This window comes from Stegostoma tigrinum, chromosome 28 (assembly GCF_030684315.1).
Source record: "Stegostoma tigrinum isolate sSteTig4 chromosome 28, sSteTig4.hap1, whole genome shotgun sequence".
Taxonomy (NCBI): Eukaryota; Metazoa; Chordata; class Chondrichthyes; order Orectolobiformes; family Stegostomatidae; genus Stegostoma; species Stegostoma tigrinum.
The window spans coordinates 10,644,537-10,668,777 of NC_081381.1; the positions used below are offsets into that span (position 1 = coordinate 10,644,537).

The 24,241-nt window shown below is 45.9% G+C and overlaps 1 protein-coding gene across 11 annotated transcripts in view; it reads left to right on the forward strand.

Moving 5' to 3' along the window:
• Positions 1-24,241, forward strand: part of LOC125466567 (polyhomeotic-like protein 2) — a 271,012-nt gene that overhangs the window by 59,319 nt on the left and 187,452 nt on the right. For 2 of the 11 annotated variants that reach the window (XM_048561185.2, XM_059638020.1), the window contains exon 3: positions 8,519-8,611. The exons of the other annotated variants lie outside the window; for them this stretch is intronic. The gene's annotated coding sequence lies outside the window, so the exon portion shown is untranslated. The remainder of the gene's footprint in view (positions 1-8,518; positions 8,612-24,241) is intronic. 11 annotated transcript variants of the gene reach the window in all.

A 24,241-nucleotide genomic window follows, 5' to 3' on the forward strand; every position in this document is an offset into this window, starting at 1 on the left:
CGGAGGCTTGGGGACTGCTTTGCAGAACACCTCCGCTCGGTTCACAATAAACAACTGCACCTCCCAGTCGCAAACCTTTTCCACTCCTCCCCTCCCATTCTTTAAATGACATGCCCATCATGGGCCTCCTGCACTGCCACAATGATGTCACCCGAAGGTTGCAGGAACAGCAACTCGTGTTCCGCTTGGGAACCCTGCAACCCAATGGTATCTATGTGGACTTCACCAGCTTCAATATCTCCCCTTCCTCCCCCACCCCCCACCACATCCCAAAACCAGCCCAGTTCGTCCCCTCCCCCCACTGCACCACACAACCAGCCCAGCTCTTCCCCTCCACTCGCTGCATCCCGAAACCAGTCCAACCTGTCTCTGCCTCCCTAACCTGTTCTTCCCCTCACCCATCCCTTCCTCCCACCCCAAACCGCACTTCCATCCCCTACTAACCTCATCCCACCTCCTTGACCTGTCCGTCTTCCCTGGACTGACCTATCCCCTCCCTACCTCCCCACCTATACTCTCCTCTCTACCTATCTTCTTTTCTCTCCATCTTTGGTCCGCCTCCCCCCCTCTCCCTATTTGTTCCAGAACCCTCACCCCATCCCCGTCTCTGATGAAGGGTCTAGGCCCGAAACATCAGCTTTTGTGCTCCTGAGATGCTGCTTGGCCTGCTGTGTTCATCCAGCCTCACATTTTATTATCTTGGATTCTCCAGCATCTGCAGTTCCCATTATCACAGCATTTTAAAGCTTTTTCTTTTTCTTGTTCATTAACTTAAAAGCTTTATTTTTTTGTTTAAAAATATTTTTAGGTGCTTTAACGTGAATCTGTAACAGTACAAAACAGTGATCTGCTTACCTCTATTCACCCTGAGAAGGATTAAATCAAGACCACCTTTGTATTTTGGGAATGTGTGAGGGGATCAGCCCTGGATCCTGGGATGTGAGGGGAAATCAGTCTGAAGCCCAGGATGGAAGAAAGAGGTCAGTCTTGGATCCCAGCCCGAGAGGTAGTGGGGTTCGTTCGTCACTGTAGTGGGAGGAGCTAATTGAATCTTGGGAAGAGACAGGCCAGTTCATGGTGCTGAATTATATTTGGGAGTGGGGAGAGAAGAGTCTGCCCTGGAGATGAGCAAGAGAGAAGTCTACCCTAGATCTTGGGAAAGGTGGGGGGGTGGGGGGTGCGGGGGGTCACACCCATTGGCCACTTTCAGTTCTGTTTTAACTGGAGCGAACCCAGAAGTGTTTATTGTCCACATTTGGTAGCAGGGTTTTCTCTGAGACCCCCAGTCTCTTGAGAATCTCTAAGTGGACGTTATTCTCTTCCCTCCAGTCCCCACTCCCCTGTTTCTGCCCTGTACACTTGCTGTTTTGAATCTTCCATATCTTCCCCGTTCTTGGATAGCTATCAAATTTCTAGGATGCTGTCCCTGTCTGTTTGAGGGCGAAACTGTCCGTCCACCTTTGTAAGGCTGAAGTATTGGAATAACTAAAAGTGAAGGCTAATATTTCATTTGTGAAACTTGAAAAGGGACCTTGCATTTGTTGACCGAGTGTTGGGTGATGAGAAAGAGTGTTGGTGAGTTTAATAAGCAGGTAGCTGGAGGATGGGTGGGTAGGGGGAGACACAGTATGTATCCCACGACTGCAGTACACTTGAACAATGACTGGGTGTTCTTCAGTCATACGCATGCTGACCAAGAGCGAGGTGTAAGAGTGTGTTGTTGTCCTTAAGTGGCACTTCCAGCATCATCTGGCTGCAGCTTTGTGTCTGAGCCCTGCTCCATGGCTTCAGAATGGCCCAAGAAGAGCTGAGGTCCTCGTCGCCATTTATTTTACTTGATTTTTCTTTTAAAGAATGAGTTTTAAAAACATTAAACTGAGATTTTCTGTTGGAAGTGTGGACAAAATCTCAACGTGAGTCTTTTCCAATGGAAAGGAAGGTGGGTAAGCCTGAAGTATTGATTGGAGAGGTGTGATGAGATCGGGATCTTCGAGAATCCATGGGATGAAGGATTGCTTGAGCAATGTTGTGTTCCTACAATTCTGACTTCCAGAAGAATCCATTCCATGCCATCATGTCAAAATTTACCTCAGTTTTTCCACTTCCCCCTTCACTTTCCCCATAGCCTTGTAAACATTTCCCTTGCACCTTTTTATTGCATTTTGGTGGCATGGTAGCTCAGTGGTTAACACTTCTGCCTCTCAGTACCAGGGCCCCGGGTTCGATTCCACACTTGGATGACAATCTGTTCTCCCTGTGTCTGTGTGGGTTTCCTCTAACAAGCAAAAAGATGTGCAGGTTAAGTGGATTGGCCATGGGAAGTTGTCCAAGCGTGTGCAGGCTAGGTGGGTTAGCTTTGGGAAATGCAAGGTTATGGGAACAGGGTGTGGGGAGGGGATGTTCTGTGTGGAATTCTCTTTGGGGGATCAGTGTGGACTCGATGGTCAAATGGCCTGCTTCTACACTGTAGGGGTTCCGTGTGTGTGTGTGTGTGTGTGTGTGTGTGTGTGTGTGTCTCGCCTTTTTTTCTGCTAGAAGCAGAAACGGTAGCCTGGACCTTTCTTGTATCATTTTTTTTTTGATGCAGAAGTTGGATTTATGGTCATTGAGGAAGATTGACAAAGGATACAGCAGTAGCCTTCCAACATCAGTTGGAAAGTTGGGCAAAGGAATTGCAGATAGAGTTTAAATTGGATAATTGTGAGGGGATGCATTCACTCCATGAAAGTGACAGTACAGTGGGTAATGTGGTAACGAAGGTATTAGGCAGGCTTGCTTTCATCCGTTGGAACATTGAACATAAAACTTGGAAAGTCATGTTACAGCTGTAGAAGACTTTATTTAGGCTACGCTTGGAGTGTTGTGTGCAGTTCTGGTCGTAACTTTATAGTAAGGATGGTGGAGGCTTTGGGGAGGTTGCAAGAACAGGTTTACCAGGATGCTGAGATAACACGGTGTGGAGCTGGATGAACACAGCAGGTCAGGCAGCATCAGGGGAGCAGGAAAGCTGATGTTTTGGGTCTGGACCCTTCAGAAATTGAGGAGGGGAAGGGGGTTCTGAAATAAATGGAGAGAGGGGGAAGCGATGATAGAAGGTAGATAGTGGAGCAGATAGGTGGAGAGAGATTATCACAAGGTTGCAGTGGCAGAGAGATTTGTTGAGCTGTTTGGATTGGGGTGTATTAGCTATTGTTTAGCTATTAGTTTTTGCCAGAGAGTCAGAGACTGAGGGGCAACTTAATAGAAGCTCATAAAGTTGAGGTATGGATAGCAGTCTCTTTCCCAAAATGGAAATGCCTAATACTTAGGGACATCGGTTTAAAGAAAGAGGGAGAACGTTTAAGACTTGAGAGGCAAGTTTATTTCGGTGCTAGGTGCTTGAACAATGCTGCCAGGGGAGGTGATAGAAGCAGATACAATGCTCTGTTGAAGATGCATTTGGACAGATGTGAACAGGCAGGGAATAGAGATGTACAGACCATCTGCAAGCAGATGGGATTAGTTTAGAATAGCATCATGGTGGGCCAAAGGGCCTGTTCCCGTGCTGTACTGTTCAGTCTTCCAATGTGCACATTGGCTGATTTCAGAATGCACTCTTCTGAATTGAGCAGTGTCCTTGGGACATTCATATAAATTGGCAACAAAAAGCCAGCCAGCTTTACTAATGGTGAGGGTATAATTACTGGGTTGTCATAAAATACACTCAAATTCGCTGTCCTTGAGATGCAAACTGCCAGCCTTACCTGGCCTGAACTACATGTGACTCCAGACCCACAACAATGTGGTTGACTCTTAACTGCCCTCTGAAATGGCCAAGCAAGCCACACAGCTGTATTCAGAAAGGCAGCTCAGCACCAGCTGTGCCCGGATCATTACGGATGCTAAATAAAGTCTGGCCTATGCCAGCAACACTCTAGGAACAGAAGTAGGCCATTCAGCCCCTTTGAACCTGTTGACCATTCCATAAGGTCATGGCTACTGTGTGGCCTAACTCTGTACAACTCCTTTTGGCCCATATCCCTTAATACCTTTGCTCAAAGAAAATTATGTATCTCAGATTTAAAATTAACAACGGATGCAGCACACACCACTGTTTGTGGAAGTGCGTTCCAAACCCCTATCATCCTTTTTGTGTGTAGAAGTGCTTCCTAAAGTCTCCCCTAAACCATCTCTCCCTAATTCTCAGACTCTGCCTTCTCCAAGCAGTGGGAATAGTTTATCTGACCTACCCTGCATTTTTCTGTTGAAGAAATCCTGTGATTAACTAAAGTGTTTTATGATCTGACTGCCTTTTAGGATTTGTTAGTCACCTGAAAACCAAGTCACAAGAGGAACTCTCTGAAATTCCAGTTTGAGGGAGGATTGGTGGGGGGGTGGGGGGGAGAAATGTGTCACCTGAGTTTGAAATGTCGACTGGGACCCTCCTGTATGACCGAGCAGAGCGATGGTAGCACTGTTACCATTGGCCACTGAATATCTTGCTGATGTTCTGTAATGGGACTCCAGTCAATTCTTCATTGAGGAGTTTGTTTCAAAAGAAACTTGATGCCCTGTTTATAGCTGCAAGTTGAGAATATTGGGTTTTCCGTGTAATGCCACTGCACATTTCCATCTGCTATGAACTGTTGTGAATTCCTTGCTGACAACGACATGTCGCACTTGTATGGGATGTCACTGACATTGAGATATTACTGTGACATGCACATGACAAGTTATTAGCAGTGAGTCCAAGCCCTGCAGTAGGAGCCTCAGAGCATGTAATCTGTTACACTCCTCTCTATGGAGCGCTTTTATAATCTCAAAGTGGTTTGTCTTGAATTCGCTGATGCTGAGTGTAACATGAACTATTTGAGTATGCGGTGAAGTGTTGCAGCACAAGCAGGTCCATGTAGTAATGGAAACATTTGTAATTGGATGCTATTGTTATAGAGAGTGCTTTCCCACTCTTGGAAGACGTTTTGTAAATGAAATGCCCTCTTGTTTAAAAAACTGTTTACACCAAGATTCCTTATTTTTCCTCCTTTCCCAAAAATAACAACACCTTCAGAACTTGGTTACTTACTGCCAGTACCTAATCTAGTTGTTTTGTGTAGGATATCACACTGGCTGATTCTGTGTGTCTGTCTGTAACTAGACTGCTTTCTTTTCCATGATATCTACATGACCAGCTATTGTAAAAGCTGGTTCATCTCTCCATACTTTGGGAATGGTCAAGTTTAACCCTTTGGTCACTGCTGTAAATTACCTCCAGACAGTTCCATCATATCCCTTCCTCCAATTTTCAAGATTTGTCCTTTTATCATTAAAAGTAAATGGGTACAAAATGTCAGCTGTTCTCAGGCAGAGATACATAACTGTGTGCTTCTAAACCCGAGGGAACTGCACACAAGCAGTGAAATAATGTCCCGCAGCTAAGAGTACAGCATTAAAGCAGGGGGTGAGCAGACAATAAAGAAACTCTGAACGTAGGAAATGCAGATGCTGGAAAATCTGAGATAACAATGTAGAGCTGGATGAACTCAGCAGGCCAGGCAGCATCAGAGGAGCAGGAAGGCTGACCTTTTGGGTCGGGAGCCTTCTTCAGGGGTTCCTGGCTGCCTGTGTTCCTCCAGATCCACACTGTTATCTCTAATTCCAGTATTTGCAGTTCATAATCTCTGAGGATACTGTCACTGTTGCTTGAATGATGAGCTACAGTGGCACCCAATGAGGTGAGGCAGAATGCATCACTGGTTATGTTTCAGAAATGCCACATGGTGGTGTGCCTGGTTTTACGCTATGCTATCCAGCTGACAGCTCCATATGACACAGGAGCAGAAGTTGGCCATTCAGCCCATCGAGTCAGTTCTGCCATTCGGAGAGATCATGATTGATCTCATCATCCTCTACTCCACTTTCCTGCTTTTTCCCCGAGCCCTTGATTCTCTTCCTGACTAAAAATCTCTATCCCCAGCCGTGAATATAGTTAACGCACCAAATTTGACAGCCTTTTCTGAAGGTAGTGTGCCTACCTCTGAGCCAGGATGCCTAGGCTCACGTCACACCTGCCCCAAAGGTGTGTGATAATATCTCTAACTAGTTGAATGGAAATTATTGAGAAACCTTTTTGGGTTTGGAGGATAACTCCTGCCTTTGTGGGCAGTGATCAGAAAAAAAAACCATAGATCCACACCATAGATGTTTACGTTATGTGGGTTTGACATGGAGAACTCTGGTAGAGGAATGGGTCTGGATGGGATGCTGTTTGGAGGGGTGGTGTGAACATGTTGGGCCGAATGGCCTGTTTCCACATTAGGGATTTTATGAAAATGAAAATCCAGGGATCAGGTGAGGGAGCAGATCTCAGCAGACTGCCCCAGGGAGGCTGGCATCGACTGGACGGGAAGAATAGCCTCTTTGACATCAAACCACCAAAGCCATATAAGTGATTAAAATCTAGATCAAACAGGCAAATGTGTAAAACCTTTGATTACCTAAAAGGTTTATTCAGGCCACCTCCCACTATTCCGTAATGCTTCCTGTGGAGGACCTCTGTTGTGCTTGGTCCATTGGGATCTCTCCAGTTCCCTAACCCTATCACCCAGTACCCACTTGGGGGAATGTTTGTTTGGCTTAATGCCACTTTTCAAAAAAGAACCTGTACCAACATCCTGTCAATCTGATGTAATGAGCAGGAAGGGGGACCTCACTGAAATTACCCTCAGCAGCAAGACCAGTAGATACCACAGTGGCTGGGAGGAATGATCACAAAGGGATATCTTTATTTTGTTGATTTTAAATTTTGTATTTTTTTTGTTAGCACCTGTTCTTTTAGGTGCTGGCACACCTTTTTTTTTCTTATTTGGCTTTATTAATTCAATTGGATTTCATTTGGTTTAGATTGAAACTGTGTCCATGCACTAGCCAACTTGGGGCAGGGGGTGGAAGTGGGGAAGTGGATGGCAGAGAGCATTATGAAATCATTGTTCACCCAGCTACACTCTCCTCCTGTTAAACTCGCTGGCTGTACAGTTTCTGGAGAAGCTTAATGCATGACCCTTGTGGGAAATAGGCTGTGGAACATGGAAATGGCCAGGGAGTTTAGATCCTCAAACCTTTGTTTCACTAAAACAGTGGTGAGAGTGAAGGGCAAAGACGTGGAGGAGGGGTGTGGCATATCTACGGTCTCCCTCTTTTATCTTGTGACTCTCTGCTCAAAAGTGGTTGACCACAGGCAGGCTTAAAATCTGTTCTGCTGTCTGGATATTAAATAACTTACAATGTGCTCTGATGATGAACAGGCACTCTGATGGGTTACCAGAGCAGTTATTAAGGACTCCTGTAGGAGGGAGAATTGCTGAAGCTGCACTGTCATTAGCAGCATGATCAAGGACTGAGCATGTACCCTCTGTACTCTGTTAAAACCATGCTTTTGATTGCTGTACATCGCAGATGGTCAGAGATGAAAAGACAGGAACAAACTTGCCAAAGATCTAATTTTGTTTTACAGCTTTGTGCTGATACAATGTATGATCTTAGCAGTGCATAGGGCTGTAACATAATCTAGCATTCATCAATTTTACTGAAGCTTACTTTTTAAAAGCAAGGTGCTTTGTAGCAAGATCACTTTACAGTGTGTAATTGGCCTTTTTTTGAAAGAGAATGCATACTGTATGAAGCTAAATTACAACATCTGAAAGGTTTGCTGCTTTCACACCCCAGTATTTCCCTCCCCACCCCTCTTCTGAAAATACCAAGTTTTATTGGATTGCGGTTCCTAGGTTCAGCTCATTCTGCTACCTGGCTCTGTCTGAGGTGAGTGTTAATTAGCTGTAACACTTCCTCCTTTTAATGCCCCATACTTAGAGCTTCCAGTAGAGGCCACTGGATTGCGATCAGGACAAGATCCGTAGCTAATTACAGTCTCACACTGGTGCTTTCTCACACACCGACACTGGTTTGTCAATGATTACTAGAAGCATGATCATTACAGGTATACAACCTGTATTTAAGAAGAGGCTCTCGTGGCTTTGGTAATGTCCATACCTCTGAGCCAGGAGGCTTGGCTTCAAGTCGCAACTGCTCCAGATTCCGTAATAACATCTCTGAATAGGTTGGTTCAGAAAATAAGTGGTGGTGGATTTCATTGTAACATACAAAATGCTACTAGGACTAGCTTGGGTGGCTGCAGGAAGGATGTTCCCAATGACTAGAGAGACCAGGACTAGTGGGACACTGTGTAAGGATATGAAGTTAGTTATTTAGGACTCAGTGAGAAATGTCATCACCCAGAGAATGGAGATCCTGTGGAATTCTCTGCCACAGAAAGTAACTGAGCTCAAAACATTGAACATTTTCAAGATGGAGTTAGAGAGAATCCTCTGGGGCTAAAGAGATCAAAGGGTATGGGGGGGATAAACAAGAACAGAGACAGAGTTGAATTATCATGGTGAGTAGTGGAACAGACTTGAAAGGCTGAATGGCCTACTCGAATTTTCTTTCTTTCTAAAATATTGACAGCCTGCGTTTCAATCCTCAGTAGGTTCGCTGTGTTGTCATGCCCGTGGATTGATGTGTGGTGGTGGGGACTGAATGCTTCACTTGGTGTGTCTAAGTGCTTTGCTGTTAAAAGGTGAGTCAGTGACTGGGGGAAGCTCTCTGCTTCAGTTCCTATTCTCTCCGATTCCAAACAAATGACTTGAATTTAACCAGTTCCCAGCTGAAGAATTCTGCATTTTGACCTTTTGACCTGATCCCATCGTACGTCTGTGTGGAAAGTTTTCCCACTTTGTGCGTAAAGACATTCTCAAAAAGAAGCCACAAATTCTGCCAGATTTGGACTGAGGCAATGGACTCGGGAAGGTGTTTTTGTATAACGGATGAAGAAAGTGAGGGTGGGGGTATATTCCAGAGCTGGGGTTTTGGCAGCTGAAAGCAGAGCCACAGGGCTGAAATGGTGAGAATCAGGGACATCAATAGTATTTTTCAGTGGAAGAATTATCTGCTTTGTGGTAGTGTGTTCATCATCTCATCATTCTGTCAATAGAGCACGAGGTCCAGGTGTGAGAGGTGGTTAATGCTGTGATTCCAGCCCATGATGCAAACAGGTATTTGCACAGATGGGGAAAAGCCTTTTTTCTGTCTCCCTCTCCCCTTCAATCCACTCCATCCAGTGTATCTGTGTCTGTGTCGCCATGTGCAGTCCCATTTGGCCTTTGTGATTAGACACTGGGGCCTGTAGCAGCTTCCTTCAGTAACATTTCTGCTCCAACACAGCCCCAGCTCAAGAAGGAAGGTTCAAAGGACCTTGCTGCTTGTGTCTCCCAGTCTTCCTGTTTTTAACCTTTTTTTTCTGCTTGTCTAGACAACCAATGCATGTTGATCGAAGTCATTCATCAAGCTGGTGGTCTCTGAAAAGCACACTTCCAGTCTGAACTACATGTGGCATGAGCTATACAGAAAGTAGCTGCTGGAAGTCCAGGCGTCATGTAAAACATGAGCAATAGGCCATTCAGCCCTTCGAGCCTGTTCCACCATTCAATGCTGATCTGTGGCCTAATTTCATGTACCCAACTTTTGGCCCACAACTTTTAATGCCTTTTGCCAAATCTGGTCTTGTTCTGTTACTAGTATAAGTGCAAGCTCAACTGCACATTTTTAATTCCTTGGCCCATTTATTACAGTTCTCTGTAATTCCTTCTCTTGAGGTGTTGAATTGTCTTGGGTGGGTCTTCCTCACCTTCAGTTCAGATTCACAGTAGAAAATAATTAATTGTGCTGGCTTTTCTCTAAGACGTGTGTCTGTGAATTCTTCTCTTAGTTACAATAAACATACAGTGCAGAACGTGAGGCTATTCTTCATCTCCACTGGCAATTTCCTAGCCCACTGCCTGCATGCCAATGCTGTGCCTCCCTTTTTGTCACCTTCTCACACAGCTGTTACACATGCAGTGCCTTGAAGGTACAGCAGATTCAATTAGGGCATGTGGGTCCCTCCCTTTTTTCCTCTTCCTTTTTTTCCCCCCACCCATCTTCCTCCTTTCCTCCTCCCCGTTATTTTTCTCTGTCTCTCGTTATTTCTCTCTCTTTTCCACCCCCCCCCCCACCCCCACTTCTGTTTAACACTGCAAAAACTCACAGCATTGCTGTTGGGATTGAGCAGCAGCTGGGAAGTTGAATGATAGTTTCAGTTTAATTGAGGCTGTGCAGCAATGTGAGACCCGCTATTTATTTAGCCTTTCAAATAATGGGATTGACCTGATCTTAATACAGTTTTGCTTTGGCAGCTTTCTAACCCAGCTGGCCTCTGTAACTGGGACGGGAGGCAGTAAGGTAAGCAGCCGGAGTGTGCTCTGTCCTTAGTCAGATTTGATGTGCGCAAGTGCAGTTTATTTCTTTGCAAGTCTTTGAGTGATTCATAGTAGCCACAAAGCTGGGAAAATGTGAGGGAAGTGTCACAATACTTTGCATCCACTAATAACAGGAATACAATGCAGTGGTACTGGATTAACATGTTCCAGAATAGCTAACGCCATTCTGCTAAGTAATGTATTAGCCCAACCATTCGGTCATTTCTGGTAAAAGAGTGATCAGTTTAGATGCCACTCTTTAGTCTGCCATGGATTTACTGTGTTGCTGGCAGCGAGGTGAAGGTAAAGTTAGTGCACTGTAAGTACATCCGGTTTTAACGGTCATTCCCTGTGTGAGCCAGTTTCTTTATGGCCGATTTTTGGGGGTCAAACATGGGGCTGGCTTCTGCTGGTGACTGACTGCCGGCAAGTCCGAAACAGTTTGTCCCCTCGGCCACCCCTTTCCATGGCTTTCTGTTGCTGTGTGGTGTGTCGATGTCATGGAGAGTGCACTCAGGCAGACGTGGCTGAAACCATCCCACTCCCCACCCCCAATCAACCCAGAGCTTGAGAAAAGTGAGAGAACAAATTGATCTGGCATGTTGAAGTGGTGGGTGGGTGTAGGGGTGTAAATGAAGTGTTCAGGAGATGAGTGATTCCAGTTAAATCCTTCTATATCCTAGGCTTTACCAAAATAATAAAAGTATGATTTATTAACACAGGGATGTTTGAGGAAATGTGAGGCTGGATGAACACAGCAGGCCAAGCAGCATCTCAGCAGCACAAAAGCTGATGTTTCGGGCCTGGACCCTTCATCAGAGAGGGGGATGGGGAGAGGGAACTGGAATAAATAGGGAGAGAGGGGGAGGCGGACCGAAGATGGAGAGTAAAGAAGATAGGTGGGGAGGTAGGGAGGGGATAGGTCAGTCCAGGGAAGACGGACAGGTCAAGGAGGTGGGATGAGGTTAGTAGGTAGATGGGGGTGCGAGGAAGGGATGGGTGAGAGGAAGAACAGGTTAGGGAGGCAGAGACAGGTTGGACTGGTTTTGGGATGCAGTGGGTGGGGGGGGGTGGGGAGAGCTGGGCTGGTTGTGTGGTGCAGTGGGGGGAGGGGACGAACTGGGCTGGTTTAGGATGTAGTCGGGGAAGGGGAGATTTTGAAACTGGTGAAGTCCACATTGGGAACCCTGCAGCCTAATGGTATCAATGTGGACTTCACCAGTTTCAAAATCTCCCCTTCCCCGACTACATCCTAAACCAGCCCAGTTCGTCCCCTCCCCCCACTGCACCACACAACCAGCCCAGCTCTCCCCACCCCCACCCCCCCACCCACTGCATCCCAAAACCAGTCCAACCTGTCTCTGCCTCCCTAACCCGTTCTTCCTCTCACCCATCCCTTCCTCGCACCCCCATCTACCTACTAACCTCATCCCACCTCCTTGACCTGTCTGTCTTCCCTGGACTGACCTATCCCCTCCCTACCTCCCCACCTATACTCTCTCCACCTATCTTCTTTACTCTCCATCTTCGGTCCGCCTCCCCCTCTCTCCCTATTTATTCCAGTTCCCTCTCCCCATCCCCCTCTCTGATGAAGGGTCCAGGCCCGAAACATCAGCTTTTGTGCTCCTGAGATGCTGCTTGCCTGCTGTGTTCATCCAGCCTCACATTTTATTATCTTGGAATTCTCCAGCATCTGCAGTTCCCATTATCTCTGAAGTTTGAGGAAAAGCAGTTTTGAAAGCAAGGAACACAAACAGAAAGATGTGGTGTTAATGGAAGACCCTGACAAAGCCAGTACAGTGACAGTGTCTTCACAGGATATTGGATCATGTCAGTCCAAATTATTCCGCAGTAGTAAGAACTGCTGATGCTGCAGGCTGAGATAACACAGTCATGGAATCGTGGAATCCCCACAGTGTGGAAACAGGGCCTTTGGCCCAACAAATCCACACCAACCCACAGAGCATCCCACCTATCTCCCCCCCCCCCCCCCCCCCCCCCCCCCCCCCCACCATAAACCCATCTAATCTACAGAACCCCGAACACTGCGGGCAATTTAGCATGGCCAATCTACATAGCCTGCACATCTTTGGACTGTTGGAGGGAACCGGAGCACCCGGAGGAAACCCACACAGACACAGGGAGAATGTGCAAACTCCACACAGACAGTCACCCGAGGGTGGAATTGAACCCGTGTCCCTGGTGCTGTGAGGCAGCTGTGCCAACCGCTGAACCACCGTGTCACCCCATGTGAAGCTGGAGGAGCTCAGAGGGGCAGGAAAGTTTTTTTTTAAATGTTTCGGGTCAGCACCCTTCTTCAGAAAAGTCTTAATTATTTGTCGCTGCCATCTATGATCTTCACCTCCCACTGCCTTTGGCAGCCTGAGGTCCGGTGTCGCCTCCTTCTCTGTGAACAAAGCATAAAGGACTGAATTGGATCTTTTCAGAGACTAGATCAGACCATCAGGTGGATTAATTTCTGATTCAGAACTCCTGGATTCAGTCCTTTCAGCTCTGAATTTCATTAATTCTGCCACCTCTGTGTTCCTTTACGTTAACGGGGGTGCAAACTGTCCCCTGCCTCCCTTTGCAGCCACCCCCACCCTGCTGATGGCCACTCACTGACTGACAAACCTGAGAACAGGCCTGATTCCCTTATCTGAGGAAAGTTATTTCGCTGGGATGATCCCTGGTATGGGAGGGATTGTCTTACAAGCAAAGGTTAAACAGTCTAGGACCCAACTTACTGAGTTTAGACAAATGAGAGATGTTCTCATTGAAACACTTGAGATTCTTAAAGGGCTTAACAGGGTAAATGCTGAGAAGCTGTTTCCCCTCATATAGTCATAGTCCTAGCGATGTACAGCCTGGAAAGAGACCTTTTTTCAGTCCAGTTCATCTGTGCTGACCCGATTTTTATGCTTAATTAATCTAGTCTTATCTGTCAGCATTTGGCCCATAATCCCTCTGAATCCTTCCTATTCTTATACCCATCCAGATGCCTTTTTAAACGCTCTAATTTTACCAGCCTCCTCCACTTCCTCTGGCAGCTCATTCTGTACGCATGCCAACGTCTTGGTGGGGGGGGTGAAATTACCCTCTTCAGTCCCTTTGTAAATCTTTATTTCTCCACCCCCCCCCCCCCCCCCACCCCACCTCACCTCACCTTTGACCCTGCGCCCACTGGTTCTGGACAACCTGAAACTATGGAGAAGATTTTTAGCATTTCACCCGATCCATGTCCCTCGTGGTTTTATAAACCTCTCTAAGATCACCCTCATTCTCTGATGCTCCAGGGAAGATAGTCCCCAGCCTATACAGCCTCTCCCTATAGCTCAGACGACCCAGTTCCAGCAGCATCCTTATAAATCTTTTTCAAAAATCTTTTGAGTTTAACAAGTCCTCACTATAACAGGGACAAGTGGCCTCACCCAGTGACTTGAACAGCCACAACCTGTCCATACCAACCAGACATCCCAATTTGACCTCTTCTCATTTGCCAGCATTTGGCCTATATCCGTCTAAACCCTTCCTATTCATATACCCATCCAGATGCCTTTTAAATGTTGTAATTGTAGCCACTCCTACAGTTCCTCCGACAGCTCATTCCATTAATGCACCACCCTGTGTGAAAATGTTGCCCCTCTCAACTTGAACTTTTGCCCTCTAGTTTTAGACTTCTCCCATCCTGGGGATAAGGCATTGGCTATCTACCCTATTCATGCCCCTCATGATTTTATGAACTCCTGTAAGGTCACCCCTCCATCTCTGTACTCCAGAAGAAAACAGCCCCAGCCTATTTCAGCCTCTGCTTTTAGCTCCAACCCACCAACCCTGGCAACGTCCTTGTAAATCCTTTCTGCACCCTCTCAAATTTAACAACATCCTTCCTGTAGCAGGGAGTCCAGAATTGAATGCTGTATTCGAAAACTGGCGTAACCAATGACCTGTACAGCCGCAACGTGACCTCCCAACTCCTATACTCAATGCACTGACCAATAAAGGCAAGCATACCAAATGCTGCCTTCAGTACCCTATCTGTCTTTGACTCCACTTTGAAGCAAATAAGAACCTGTACTACAAGATATGTTTGTTCAGCAACACTCACTAGGACCTTCCCATTTAACTGTACAAGTCCTGCCCTGAATTTGCCTTTCCAAATGGCAACATCCCACATTTTATGTAAACTCCATTCCATTTGCCATTCCTCAACCTATCTGATCGCTGGTCCCATTATACTCTTGAGAGAATCTTTATCCCCTATACCACCAATTTTTGTCATCTGTCAAACTTGCAAACCATTCCTCCTACATTCACATCTGACTTTTTTATATAAATGATGAAAAGCAGTGGACCCTGCACACTGTTAGCGAGTTTTGAGAAGATTTGTAGCTCAGGTCGAGGTTCTAGATGTGAGTTTGCTCACTGAGCTGGAAGGTTAGTTTTCAGACGTTTCGTCACCATTCTAGGTAACATCATCAGTGAGCCTCCGACGAAGCGCTGGTGTTATGTCCCGCTTTCTATTTATCTGGTTAGGTTTCCTTGGGTTGGTGATGTCATTTCCTGCATTGGTGATGCTATTTTCTGTTCCTTTTCTCAATCTACCACCCCCTGAGGAAAAAGAACAGGAAATGACATCACCAATGCAGGAAATGACATCACCAACCCAAGGAAACCTAAACAGATAAATAGAAAGTGGGACATAACACCAGCGCTTCATCGGAGGCTCACTGATGTTACCTAGTTTTCAGACGTTCCGTCACCATTCTAACTTTCCAGCTCAGCGAGCAAACTCACATCCAGAGCCTGCACATTGTGGCACGCCACTGGTCACAGTGAGAAACAACCCTACATAACCACCCTCTGTCTCCTACCTTCTAGCTAATTGGATACAAAATTGGCTTGTTCTCAATGGAGCTTGAGTAATGTAAATTTGCTAACCAGTCTACCATGTGGAACATTGTCTACGTGGATTCCAGCAAGGTGTTCGACAATGTATACAGCTCTGCCTTCATTGATCTTCTTTGTCACCTCTTCCAAAAAAATTCAGTTGAGCTAGTGAGACATGAATTTCCATGCACAAAGCCATGCTGACTATCCCTAGTCAGTGCTACCTTTCCAAATGTATATAAATCCTGTCCCTCAGAATTTCCTCCAACAATTTACCCACCCCACCACTGATGTCAGACTCATCAGTCTGTGGTTCCCAGGCTTCTCCTTATAGCCTTCTTAAGTAATGGCATCATATTATCCTACTTTCAGTCTTCTGCCACTGCACCCTTGGCTATTGATGATATGGATATCCCAGTAAGGAGCCCAGCTCCTTACTCCTGTATGGATATCCCAGTAAGGAGCCCAACTCCTGTAGCTTCCCACAAAGTTCTGGGGGACATCTGATTGGGTCTCGGATTTATCTCTCTCTCAATATCTTCTAAGATTTCCAGCACCACCTCTTCTGTAACATCAATTTCTGTTTCATTTCATCACTATTTCCCCAAGTTACCTAACTTCCATGTCCTTCTCTACAGTAAATGCTGACACAAAATATTTGTCTGTTATCTTACCCATCTCCTGTGGCTCCTCGCGTAGATGGCCATATTGATCGTGAAGGGTCCTGTTCTCTCCATACTTACTCTTTTTTGCACTTAACGTATTTATAGAATCTCTTTGAATTCTCCTTAACTCTATTTGCTGAAGCCATTTCACGTCTCCTTTTATTTTTTTGTCCTCCTCGTTTCCCTCCAGTATACTCCTGCTGCCCTTATGCTTTTCTGGGAATTTGCACAACCTCAGCTGACTCTACATGATGCATCTCAGCCTCTTTTTTTTCTTGATCAGAACCTCCATTTCACTCGTCACCCAGCATTGCATACACTTACTGGCCTTGCACTAACAAGAACACACTGCCTCTGAACTCCCATTATCTTTTTCTTGGAGGCCTCTCTCTCCCCAACCGCCCCTCCACCTGCAAATAGCCTCTAGGGATCAACTTTTGAAAGTTCCTGTCTAATACTGTCAAAATTGGCCTTAACCCAATTTAGAAATTTAATTTTTGATCACTGCCATCCTTTTTCCATAACTGTTTTAAAACAGTGTTATGATCACTGGTCCCAAAGGGCTGCCCCACTAATACCTCACTTATTTGTCTTGCCTTAGTTACCAACAGAAGGTCAAATATTGCTCCTTCTCTAGTAGGTACGTCCACAAAAGAGTTTTCTTGACACGCTTAACAAATTCCTCCCCATCTAAACCCTTTAAACTATGGCTACCAATTTGTCCAACTTCGCTACCCGTTCTTTTTGGTACACTCCGAATTGATATTGAGCATCATTTACAGATGGGGATTGTGTGAAAATACTTCTGTGGTGCCATGATTGGTTTTGAGGTGAAGCAGTATAAACACAAGTTTATTCGCACCCTAGTGCTTTCCTCGATTGGTGTTCCAACACAAGAAAATCCTATAATATCTGGTTCAATTAACAAACTCACTACATTCCTAGGAATTTACAATTATTCGCTTATCGTCATAGAATCCCTACAGCGTGGAAGCAGGCCATTTGGCCTAGCAGTCCACACTGACCCTTTGAAGAGCATCCCACTTAGACCCATACACCTATCCTATCCCTGTAAAACCCTGCATTTCCCATGCCAAACCCACCTAGCCTGCGTACCCCTAGATGGTATGGGCAATTTAGCATGGCTATTCCAGCTAATCTGCACATCTTTGGGCTATGGGAGGAAAATCCACACCAATGGTCACCCAAGGGTGAACTGAATAATTGACCAGTGCTAACCATAAGTTACCCCACCCACTTGGTTAGTGCAAGCTATTGGGACATGAGTTCTTGGCTTGCCTTTTGTAAAGTCGGTTTAATTGCAGTTCTCTGAAGTGGATGCACAAATGGACTTCATTGTGGCCAAGTGTGAGGTCATCACTTCAGACGTGAGAAAACCAAGTCAGAGCATGAATGTAAAGTGCTGAAATCAGTCCTCCAGCGGTTTGGATTTTGAGGGATCTGAATGTATGAATCCTGGAGACACCAGGACATAAGAACTAGGAGCAGGAGTAGGCCATCCAGCCCCTTGAGTCTGCCCCGTCATTTAATAAGGTCATGGCTGATCTTTTTGAGACTCTGCTCCACTTACCCACCTGTTCACCATAATCCTTAATTCCTTCACTGTTCAAAAATTTATCCAGCCTTACCTTAAACACATTCAGCGAGGTAGCTTCATCTGCTTCACTGGGCCAGGAATTCCACAGATTCACAACCCTTTGAGTGAAGAAGTTCCTCCTGACCTCAGTCCTACATCTGCTTCCCTTTACTTTGAAGTGATGTCCTCTAGTCCTAGTTTCACCTGCTAGCAGAAACAACCTTCCTGCCTCCACCTTATCTATTCCCTTCGTAATCTTATTTGTTTCTATAAGATCTCCCCTCATTCTTCTGAATTCCAATAAGTATAATCCCGGTCTACTCAGTCTCTCCTCATAACCCAACCCTCTCAACTCTGGAATCAACCGAGTGAATCTACTCTGCACCCCGTCCAGTGCCAGTATATCCCTTCTCGAGTAAGGAGTCCAAAACTGCACACAGTACTCCAGGTGTGGCCTCTCCAGGACCCTATACAGCTGCAGCATGGCCTCCCTGTTTTTAAACTCCATCCCTCGAGCAATGACAGAATTCCATTTGCCTTTTTAATTACCTGCTGTACCTGCAATCCTACTTTTAGCGATTCATGCACAAGGACACCCAAGTCCCTCTGCACAGCAGCGTGCTGCAATTTTTTCACCATTTAAAACTAGTCCATTTTGCTGTTATTCCTACCAAAATGGATGGCCTCACACTTATCAACATTGTACTCCATCTGCCAGAACTTTGCCCACTCGCTTAGACTGTCTATATCCCTCTGTAGACTTTGTGTCTTCTGCACACTTTGTTCTACCACTCACCTTCGTGTCAACTGCAAATTTTGACACACCACGCTTTGTCCCCAACTCCTAATCATCCATGTAAATTGTAAACAATTGCGGTCCCAACACTGATCCCTGAGGCACACCACTAGCCACTGACCGCCCTCCAGAAAAACACCCATTTACCCCTACTCTTTGCTTTCTACTAGTCAACCAATCCTCTATCCATGCTAATACATTACCTGTAATACCGTGCAACTTTATCTTATGTAGCAGCCTTTGGTGTGGCACCTTGTCAAATGCCTTCTGGGAATCCAGATACACCACATCCACAGGTTCCCCATTGTCCACCATGTGAGTAATGTCCTCAAAGAATTCCACCAAATTAGTTAAACATGACCTACCCTTCATGAACCCATGCTGGGTGTTTCCAATGGGACAATTTATATCCAGATGTCTTGCTATTTCTTCCTCAATGATAGATTCAAGCATGTTCCTCACTACTGAAGTTAGCCTATAATTACCTACTTTTTGTCTACTTCCTTTTTTAAACATTGGCGTCACATTGGCCGTTCTCCAATCTGTGGGAACACCCCAGAGTCCAGTGAATTTTGGTAAATAATTACTGGTGCATTTGCTATTTCCCCCATCACCTCTTTTCGTACCCTGGGATGCATTTCATCAGGGCCAGGAGACTTGTCTATCTTTAGCCCCATTAGCTTGCCCAGCACTGCCTCCTTAGTGATAATGGTAGTTTCTAGGGCCTCACCTGCTATAACCTTCTTGCAATCAGTTTTCCGCATGTTATTGTGTCTTCCACTGTGAAGGCTGACATGAAATAACTGGTTAATGTCTTGGCTATTTCCTCATTCTCAGTTATTAAACTGGCCTTCGCATCCTCTAAAGGACCAATGTTTACCTTCACCACTCTTTTACAATTTACATATTTATAGAAACTTTTGCTGCCTGTTTTTATATTCTGTGCTAGTTTACTCTCATAATCTGTATTACTTTGCTTTATAGCATTTTTTGTGGCTTTCTGTTGGCCTTTAAACATTTCCCAGTCTACTCCTTTTCCACTACTCTTTGCTATTTTTTTGTATGTATTTTTTAAAATCTGATACTTTCCTTTATTTCCTTAGACAACCATGGCTGGCTCTGTCTCTTCCTACAGTTTTTCCTTATCACTGGAATATACTTCTGAGCACTGTGTGAAAAATCGCTTTGAAAGTCATTCACTGTTTCTCAATTGACCCATCATGAAGTTCTTTTGCTCCCATTCTACCTTAGCTAAGTCCTCCCTCATCCCTTCATCTCCTTTGTTTAAGCACAGGGCATAGGTACTGGATTTGATCTTCTCACACTCCATCTGTATTTTAAATTCGACCATACTGTGATCACTCCTTCCGTGAGGATTCCTAACTGTGAGATCATTCATTAATCCTGTCTCATTACACAGGACTAGATCGAAGATTGGTAGCTTGTTCCCTCGTAAGTTCCATTACATATCGTTCAAGAAAGTTATCACAGATGCATTCTATGAACCCCTCCTCAAGGCTGCCATGACCAACCTGGTTTGACCAATCGATGTGTAGATTAAAATCCCCCATGATAATTGCTGTACCATTTTTACATGCATTAGCTATTTCTGTGCTTTATTGCCTGCCCCACCACAATGTCTTTATTTGGTGGCCTATAGACCACACCTATCAGTGACTTCTTCTCCCTGCTATTCCTAATTTCCACCCAAATGGATTCAACGTTTTCTTCCGTGGAACCTACATCATCTCTCACTACCGCTCTGATATCATCCTTAAAAATCAGAGTGACACCACCTCCCTTACCTTCCTGTCTGTCCTTCCAAACAGTTTGACACCCCTGGATATTTAATTCCCGTCAAGACCATCCTATAACCATGCCTCTGTAATGGCCACTAAATCACACCCATTTGCCATGATTTGTGCCGTCAGCTCATCCACCTTGTTTCGATTGCTCCGAGCATTCAGTGCCCTAATGCCAGTTTATTGCACCTTCTTTTTGGGTCCTGTCACCTCCATTACTAACAGCGCTTGAGTTCTTCTTCCCTTAACTTTTTTTTTCTAATTTTCAATGGAGTTGAAGCTTCCTCGTTGCCTCCTCACCTGCTGCTTTGCCTTACGTTAATTTTAATTCTCCCTCTATGCTAATTTCTTCTCCTCCTTCCCCCCCCACCCACTCCCCCCGGCCTACTTACTAGTTTAAAGTCCTATGAACCACCCTCTTTACCCTTTTTGCCAAAACACCGGACCCAGCCCTGTTCAGGTGGAGTCCATCCCAACGGTATAGATCCCTCCTGTCCCAGCGCTGATGCCAGTGCCCTGTGAAAAGGAAACCCTCTTTCCCACACCACTCTCTTTTAGCCATGTGTTTACTTCCCTGATCCTTGCCTTCCTACGCCAATTGTGCACGTGGCTCGGGCAGCAATCCAGAGGTTATGACGCTTGAAGACCTATTTTTTAAAAAAATTTTGTTCCTAGCGTTTTATAATCCCAAAACACGTCTTCTTTTACCCCCAATTCCTGCCTATGTTGTTGGTACCTACATGGACCACAACAGCTGGATCCTCCCCCTCCCTGTCTCGTATCCTCTCAAGCTGGTCAGAGATGTCTCGCACCCTGGCACCGGGCAGGCAACACGCCATGTGGGATTCTCTATTCTGCTCACAGAGGATACTGTCTATCTCCCTGATGATGGAATCCTCTACAAATACAATCTGTCTTCTTGCTTCCCCCCCCCCCCCCCCCCACTGCTCCTGAATGGCCTCCTGGACCATGGTGCCATGGTCAGTTGACTCATCCTTCCTGCAGCTCTGTTCCTCATCCACGCAGGGTGCAAGTGCCTCCTTCCTGTGGGACAATGTCAAGGGCTGCGGCTCCCTCTACCTGCCTCACTCGCAGTCACGTGCTGCTGTCCCTGCCTGCCCATCGAATTAACATTAGTTAATCTACCAGGTATGACTCCCTCCTGGAACACAGTCTCCAGGTATTTCTCCCCCTCCCGGATGTGCCGCAGTGCTTGGTGTTTGGATTCCAGCTCATCAACTTTGAGCCGGAGCTCCTCAAGCAGCCAACACTTGCTGCAGATGTGGTCACTGCCATTCTCAATGGGATCAGCCACCTCCGACGCCACACAGCTACAACACATCATCTGGCCTGACGTCGTCTCGACTTAGTTAATTATTTAAAATTAATTAGTTTTTAGTTTTGCTGTGTCCTCCAGTACATTTACTCCGTTATATACTCGCACAGACTCCGGCTTGGGCCTCCGAACTGCTCCCAGAGGATTAGGTGTTGAGGTGACCACCCTGAAAGATGACAGATGTGGGGGGGAAAAAAAACCTTCCAAATTTATTGAGTGAAAGCTTACCTTCCCAGGCTGCCCTCAAGCTTTCTCCTAGGCTCCTGCTGCTGAAGCAACTGAAAGTCGGCAAGCTGTCAAAAAGGCTAAAAGATCCCACTTAGCATCCCCTAAGAGGGCTGCAAATGTAGAGCAGGAAGGAATTCTTCAGCTTTAGAGACTGAGCCAAGCTCCATTGGGAGTAAGTCTGGACACCACCTGTTCCTTGGGAAGGTAACCCAGATCCTGGCGTGAAAAGAGTTAAATTATGAAGAAAGTTTGGATAAACCTGACTTGTGTTCACTGTGTGTTTTGGCGATTTGAGGGCCATCTGACCATGATGTGGAAAACATTGAAAGGATTTGGCAGCAGAGCTAGAGGAAAAACCATGTTTCTGCTGGGGCACTCATGAGCCAAGGGAAAGTATTGTAACGTTAGAGGCATGTTGTAAATGAGCAATAAATGCAGTTTTGTCTGTGACAGCCATACCCCCGTGACTAACCCTGAGACGACAACATACCAACTGTACAACCAGCCTCTGTGAAAGACAGTAGTGAACAATGCCAAACCCCTGCCCCGTCCCCCCCACCCCGTCCCCCCACCGTCCAGACCCGAAATGTCAGCTTTCCTGCTCCTCTGATGCTGCCTGGCCTGCTGTGTTCATCCAGCTCCACACCGTGTTATCTCTGCCTCTGGCACCTGCAGTTCTTACTATCCCTGGTGGTATATACCCCTCGGGAAGGGGCGCAGGCCGTTTACACATCTTTAAAGCAGATTTTTCTCTCTCTATTGACCAACACCTGAAACTTTATTCTGTGATCCCAGAGCAAACAGTTCTGCCTGGTTCTGATGTTGATGCAGCTGTGTAACCGCCTCCTCCAGCCAGTCCTCGTGCTCGGCGAAACTCTAAACCAGTTATATATTGTTTATAGGGTTAAAAACTGGTCACCGCTGAGCTGATCGTTTTTGGGGTTTTATCCTCAGGACAGAGATCTCCTCACACCTTGCTGCACCTCACCTTTTCCACTGGACTCACTTTTTCTTGTCCTATTTAACCAGCTTCTCCTGAAATGCATCGATTTCTGCCCTTTCACCAGCTGTGGGAGCGATATCTGCATTGCTTGCTTGCACTGTGACCTTTTCAATAGGTTTATTAGTGACTTTCTTTCTTTTACATATAACTCCTGATTTTAGTTTCTCCCCACAGGAGCAAACATTATCTGTCTCCTATATAAAACCTCGAGAGCTCTGTCAAGTCAGTTTTTTGTTAATATTGAGGAGACACGCAGTGTCTTCATTTAGTACTGATAAAGCCACTTTGTATTGAGCTGTAAATCTATTTTGCACATTCACCAATGCTGGTTTTTTTTTCTAATGTGGAGATGAGAATTGTGTGCTGTGGTCTAAGTGTGGTCTAACCAGGGTTTGATGCAAACTTAACATGATTGCAAATAGAAAATCCCGCACAGCTAATAACGGACTTTGAATGCAAGCCTGTGGAAGTTGCCTTTGTAAAGTCCAGCAGATGGTAATGGTTATGTTTATTAGCCTCGTAAACATGCGTTATTTATGAGGCAGAATCGCAAATCTTGAACTTTTCCTCAGTCTGTGGACCATCGCATTAGAGCCTGAGCCAAGCTGGTGAAGACTGACAGACCCGTATCTTCACACAATGAGCATGTGCTTGTGTTGACTGTGTAAGAGCTGAACAGAATGAGCCTTTGAAATGCAGTAATTCCCAAATCCATTTCTTGCTCCTGCCTCCCTACATTGAGGATGACAGTGACTTCAATAACTGCTCACCAATTCCTTGCTGCCGAGCGCAGTCTCACACCACTCGGATCCTGCCCAGTTGGGACCGTGACTGTTAGATTGTGAACAAGAATGCTGGCGTGGGTGGAGGATTAGGCCTCGGCACCATCTAGTAGATTTCAGCAGGAACTTGCATCAGCACCAGTCATAGTTTTGCAGTTGGATTTGGTGCCCATACTGCTGGTATTCTGGACCAAGGGAGTGGTGTGTCGAGCGTTTGGAGGGTGGGGAGTGTATGTCCAGGCTTTGTGGCAGGGGTGGGGGCGGGGTCGGGGTCGTGTCAGGGGTCTGGAAGCCATAGGTTCACAGAGTTGACTGGTCTGCGTTATTGGAGAGTGGGCCCTGTGAAGAAAGTGGTTTGGCAGAGACTGTGTTCCTCTGGCAAGTTGGTCCCAGTGATTCTTCTGGAGCTCCATCTTGGAAACTGTTACCAGACTGCTGCTGGACTTAGTGAGCCAGTTCCACTGAATGAAGACTGTACATCTGGTCGTGGTTACTGTCACCCTCACTATGTAGAGGCGAGAGGGAGGCTGAGTCCAGGACCAGAGCAGCCCAAATGGTTTTCGCTGCTTCTGGAGGTGCACCTGCTGCTCTGTGACCCAGCAAAGTGATTCAACAACAACTTGAGTTTATATGGTGCCTGAAAACAACCAAACATCATAACAGTACTGAAGAGTTGAACTTGCCACTCCCCTGACCAGGCTGTTCCAGTACTGTTACAACACTAGCATCAACCCAACAATGTTGTGTTCAGTTCTGGTCACCACGTTCACAGGAACGAAGTGGACACTTTTTGGAGAAGAGGTTTACCAGGACG